The following is a 6,000-nucleotide window of genomic DNA, read 5'->3' on the forward strand; positions in this document are numbered from 1 at the left end:
GGAGCTTATCCTACAAATCCCGGAGGATCCCGGCCAAATTTGGGAGCTCATAGGCAGCCTGCCATAGGCCCCCACCCGTGGAAAGAAAAATAAATGAAAGAAAACGGTCAATTATATGTTAAAATAATCAAAAAATGAACTTTTGAAATTACAACGGAGAAGGGGCTCAGAAGAAGGGGCTCCGATGCTCAAGTGTTTGGCGCTTCGGGACGAAGCCCCGAACACTTTTCCCCTCCCCCGTTGCAATGTACAACGGAGAGGGGAATCCAGACTTCCCCTCCTCCGTTGTAAAAAAACGTTCATGTTTTCCAAGCTACTGTCTGCACGAAATCGGAAACCCGGTTTTTGAGAGGACTCAGAAAAAAAACGGCTGTGTAACTTCATGGAGGAATTCATCCGCTGTATGTGCACTCTGGCTCGGATACATTTTGTTGCCCGGAGACCCCCCAGCATGGTTCTTACCAAACTTTAAGTTTTTGAACTGGGCTCCGGAGGAAGGCAAGGGGAGTTGACAGGGGACTCAATCCGCCTCATGAGGCACTATTCTCGGATACATTTCAACACTTTTAGCAATTTTTGATGGTTCTCCAAAAAATAACTGACTTTTTTAGAGTGTGGAGGAATGCAAGGGGAGTTGACAGGGGACTCAATCCGCCTCATGAGGCACTATTCTCGGATACATTTCAACACTTTTAGCCATTTTTGATGGTTCTCCAAAAAATAACTCTGACTTTTTCAGAGTGTGGAGGAATGCAAGGGGAGTTGACAGGGGACTCAATCCGCCTCATGAGGCACTATTCTCGGATACATTTCAACACTTTTAGCCATTTTTGATGGTTCTCCAAAAAATAACTCTGACTTTTTCAGAGTGTGGAGGAATGCGAGGGGAGTTGACAGGGGACTCTACCCGCCTTATGGGACACTATTCTCGGATACATTTCAACACTTTAAGCCATTTTTGATGGTTCTCCAAAAAGTAAAGTGTTACTTTGTGAGTGTGGAGGAATGCGAGGGGAGTTGACAGGGGACTCTACCCGCCTTATTGGGCACTATTCTCGGATACATTTCAACACTTTTAGTCATTTTTGATGGTTCTCCAAAAAATAACTGACTTTTTCAGAGTGTGGAGGAATGCAAGGGGAGTTGACAGGGGACTCAATCCGCCTCATGAGGCACTATTCTCGGATACATTTCAACACTTTTAGCCATTTTTGATGGTTCTCCAAAAAATAACTCTGACTTTTTCAGAGTGTGGAGGAATGCAAGGGGAGTTGACAGGGGACTCTACCTGCCTTATGGGGCACTATTCTCGGATAAATTTCAACACTTTTAGCGATTTTTGATGGTTCTCCAAAACGTAAAGTGTTACTTTGCGAGTGTGGAGGAATGCGAGGGGAGTTGACAGGGGACTCAATCCGCCTCATGAGGCACTATTCTCGGATACATTTCAACACTTTTAGCCATTTTTGATGGTTCTCCAAAAAATAACTCTGACTTTTTCAGAGTGTAGAGGAATGCAAGGGGAGTTGACAGGGGACTCAATCCGCCTCATGAGGCACTATTCTCGGATACATTTCAACACTTTTAGCCATTTTTGATGGTTCTCCAAAAAATAACTCTGACTTTTTCAGAGTGTGGAGGAATGCGAGGGGAGTTGACAGGGGACTCTACCCGCCTTATGGGGCACTATTCTCGGATACATTTCAACACTTTTAGCCATTTTTGATGGTTCTCCAAAAAGTAAAGTGTTACTTTGTGAGTGTGGAGGAATGCGAGGGGAGTTGACAGGGGACTCTACCCGCCTTATGGGGCACTATTCTCGGATACATTTCAACACTTTTAGCCATTTTTGATGGTTCTCCAAAAAGTAAAGTGTTACTTTGTGAGTGTGGAGAAATGCGAGGGGAGTTGACAGGGGACTCTACCCGCCTTATGGGGCACTATTCTCGGATACATTTTTTCATTTTCACCCATTTTTTATGGAACTCCAAAAAGACAAGTTAGTCTTTTTTTTCCCTTCCTCTTCTGATTTCTCACTGATTGAATGGCAAACGCGACCCGCCATCGGAGGGCCTCCGCCGGCCCGGCCTCGTGCCAGTGCTCTGGCGGTCGGTTCCTCCGAACTGCGGGTTCGACTCTGATGGCCGGGAGGGACAAGGGAAACGTCGGGGGGATCTGCTGGAGGCTCCTGCTGGAGTCTTGCATTTCACCGGGACCTGGCTCGAAAAACTCGAAACCCTGACTCCAGTGCGGTGTTGCAGCCATGCGCCTCCGGGTACCAGACTCCCCTGCCTCCTCCGTGTTGCGTGGGCTGCGTGGGGGTAACCCTGCGTGTCCGTTACCCTGCGTGTCTCTTACCTCCCAGGCCGACCGATATGAAGCTTTTCCAAGACGAACCGTCTGACTCAGGGGTCCCACCACGGGTTCCGTAGCGGGGTGGAAGTTCCACCTCCCCACTTCGCTGCGGAATGCAAGACAAACACCTGTTTCTCTCATCCTCCACTGTGGCATAGCGGCCTTAGTCGGCTGAGGCATTCAGCAATTGGCCTTGCTCCGGGCACAGGACCCTACTTCATCAAACTACCTGTTTGATCCTGCGTAACAACCACATATATGCTTGTCTGCAAAGACATTGATCGAATGGCAAACGTGACCTGCCATCAGAAGGCCTCCGCCGGCCCGGCCTCGTGCCGGTGCTCTGGTTGTCGGTTCATCCAAACTGCGGGTTTGACTCTGCTCCTGGGGCGGACAAAGTCAGCGGCGAATGCCGGAACGCATATATGCTTGTCTGCAAAGAGGGACATGCCTGGTCCCGCCCAGGTGTTCTTCTACGGCTAGTTTCCAGCCAGCTGCGGTATCAGCAAATTTGACCCGCCATCGGAGGGCCTCCTCCCCGGGTCCAGCTTCCGGTGCTTGGCGGTCGGTTCATCCAAACTGCGGGTTTGACTCTGCTCCTGGGGCGGACAAAGTCAGCGGCGAATGCCGGAGCGCATAATGCTTGTCTGCAAAGAGGGACATGCCTGGTCCCGCCCAGGTGTTCTTCTACGGCTAGTGTCCAGCCAGCTGCGGTAACAGCAAATTTGACCCGCCATCGGAGGGCCTCCTCCCCGGGTCCAGCTTCCGGTGCTTGGCGGTCGGTTCATCCAAACTGCGGGTTTGACTCTGCTCCTGGGGCGGACAAAGTCAGCGGCGAATGCCGGAGCGCATATATGCTTGTCTGCAAAGAGGGACATGCCTGGTCCCGCCCAGGTGTTCTTCTACGGCTAGTGTCCAGCCAGCTGCGGTATCAGCAAATTTGACCCGCCATCGGAGGGCCTCCTCCCCGGGTCCAGCTTCCGGTGCTTGGCGGTCGGTTCATCCAAACTGCGGGTGCTCCTGGAGCGGACAAAGATATGTGTATTTGCCTGAAGGATGGAAATAAACAAAGAATGATATTTTACAGGACATGACGGATATGTGTTTTTTCCAGGCTTTTTGGAAATAAACCAAATGTGATTTTGCAGTGCATTATGTAGCTCATTTACCCATGTGATGTTGTGCAGTACATTACTGAGCTCATTTAACGATATGGTGTACCAGGCGAAGTGGGATGCTGCCATGTCCCAACTGGTCTCCGGAGGAATATAAGGAGAGTTGACAGGGGACTCTGCCCAGTGCTCATGAACCAAATGAGGGGTGTGTTAGAGGGGAAGGCTCTGGCTGTTTCTGCAGCCTCTGCTTCTATCTTCTCTCCCCACCCCGATACCAGCGCGTGCCTGCTGTAAAAGGCAGGTGCACGGGCTCTCACTGCCACTAACTCTGAGCCTGGCTCCCGAGCAGCACGTTCTCCCCGGCAGTCCGCCAGCAGATGAAAAACACCCACCTCTCCGCCTCTTCCGAGGGACGAGGGAACCGCGCGGGGGGGTCTGCTGGAGGTTCCTGCCGGGTGCTCCGTACTGCGTTTCACCGGGACCTGGCTCGAAAAACTCGGAACTCTGACTCCAGTGCGGTGTGGCAGTCTCGCCCTGGCCGTCCACCATGCGCCTCCGGGTACCTGACTCCTCCGGGGGCAGGTGCGAGGGGTTCAATGCACCAAATGAGGGGTGTGTTAGAGGGGAAGGCCCTGGCTGTTTCTGCAGCCTCTGCTTCTACCTTCTCTCCCCACCCCGATACCAGCGCGTGCCTGCTGTAAAAGGCAGGTGCACGGGCTCTCACTGCCACTAACTCTGAGCCTGGCTCCCGAGCAGCACGTTCTTCCCGGCAGTCCGCCAGCAGATGAAAAACACCCGCCTCTTCCGAGGGACGAGGGAACCGCGCGGGGGGGGTCTGCTGGAGGTTCCTGCCGGGTGCTCCGTACTGCGTTTCACCGGGACCTGGCTCGAAAAACTCGGAACTCTGACTCCAGTGCGGTGTGGCGGTCTCGCCCTGGACGTCCACCGTGCGCCTCCGGGTACCTGACTCCTCCGGGGGCAGGTGCGAGGGGTTCAATGCACCAAATGAGGGGTGTGTTAGAGGGGAAGGCTCTGGCTGTTTCTGCAGCCTCTGCTTCTACCTTCTCTCCCCACCCCGATACCAGCGCGTGCCTGCTGTAAAAGGCAGGTGCACGGGCTCTCACTGCCACTAACTCTGAGCCTGGCTCCCGAGCAGCACGTTCTCCCCGGCAGTCCGCCAGCAGATGAAAAACACCCACCTCTCCGCCTCTTCCGAGGGACGAGGGAACCACGCGGGGGGGTCTGCTGGAGGTTCCTGCCGGGTGCTCTGTACTGCGTTTCACCGGGACCTGGCTCGAAAAACTCGGAACTCTGACTCCAGTGAGGTGTGGCGGTCTCGCCCTGGCCGTCCACCGTGTGCCTCCGGGTACCTGACTCCTCCGGGGGCAGGTGCGAGGGGTTCAATGCACCAAATGAGGGGTGTGTTAGAGGGGAAGGCTCTGGCTGTTTCTGCAGCCTCTGCTTCTACCTTCTCTCCCCACCCCGATACCAGCGCGTGCCTGCTGTAAAAGGCAGGTGCACGGGCTCTCACTGCCACTAACTCTGAGCCTGGCTCCCGAGCAGCACGTTCTCCCCAGCAGTCCGCCAGCAGATGAAAAACACCCACCTCTCCGCCTCTTCCGAGGGACGAGGGAACCGCGCGGGGGGGTCTGCTGGAGGTTCCTGCCGGGTGCTCCGTACTGCGTTTCACCGGGACCTGGCTCGAAAAACTCGGAACTCTGACTCCAGTGCGGTGTGGCGGTCTCGCCCTGGCCGTCCACCGTGCGCCTCCGGGTACCTGACTCCCCTGCCTCCTCCGGGGGCAGGTGCGAGGGGTTCAATGCCTCCTCCCCCCGCTGCGGCGAAAGCCGGAGCGGGATGGAGCGCCTGGAGGTACTGTTATCCCCACGTTTTTGTACCCAAAACTGTCTTGTGAGCTCGTGGCAGAACCATGAAACAAAAAACAATCAATGTATCGGACCCATCACCAGCCCCGCGTTGGTGCGGAGGTGGGACCATTTTAACCAGGTGGTAACCCAAGTCCTCCCCTTGGTCCGTGTTCCCTGCATTGAAGCATCGGACCCATGGTTGCAATCACCAGTTGGCTAACGCATATAAACGGAGAAACAGAAAACCATTTAAATATAATTCATTGTGTGTGTTTTGGGAAGGATGTTGACCGAATGCCCGGTGTGCAGTCTCCGCTATCTGGCTTTGAATAAGCACCTTAAGCACAAACATGCAGTGCGGAACCTGGAGGAAAGAGGCATGATTCTTAAAATGGCCAGTAGTAGAATAAATGTTCGGACCAAACCCTGTCCCATCACAGGTTGTTCGTATGCTGGGAAGAAACTACACCGTCATGTAACTCGTGACCACCCTGAGTTCTCCCGAGATGAGGCACATCAGGTCATGGCAAGGCTGAAGCATAGTGTGGCCATGCAGTTGCTCCATGACCTCCGAGAGACTAATCCCATCATTGGAATGGCTACATTATTGGATATAGACAATGAGGAGGAATACCCGGTGCACCCTCCACCCTTCTCCCCAC

The sequence above is a fragment of the Notothenia rossii genome, assembly GCF_949606895.1.
Source record: "Notothenia rossii genome assembly, chromosome: 5".
NCBI lineage: Eukaryota > Metazoa > Chordata > Actinopteri > Perciformes > Nototheniidae > Notothenia > Notothenia rossii.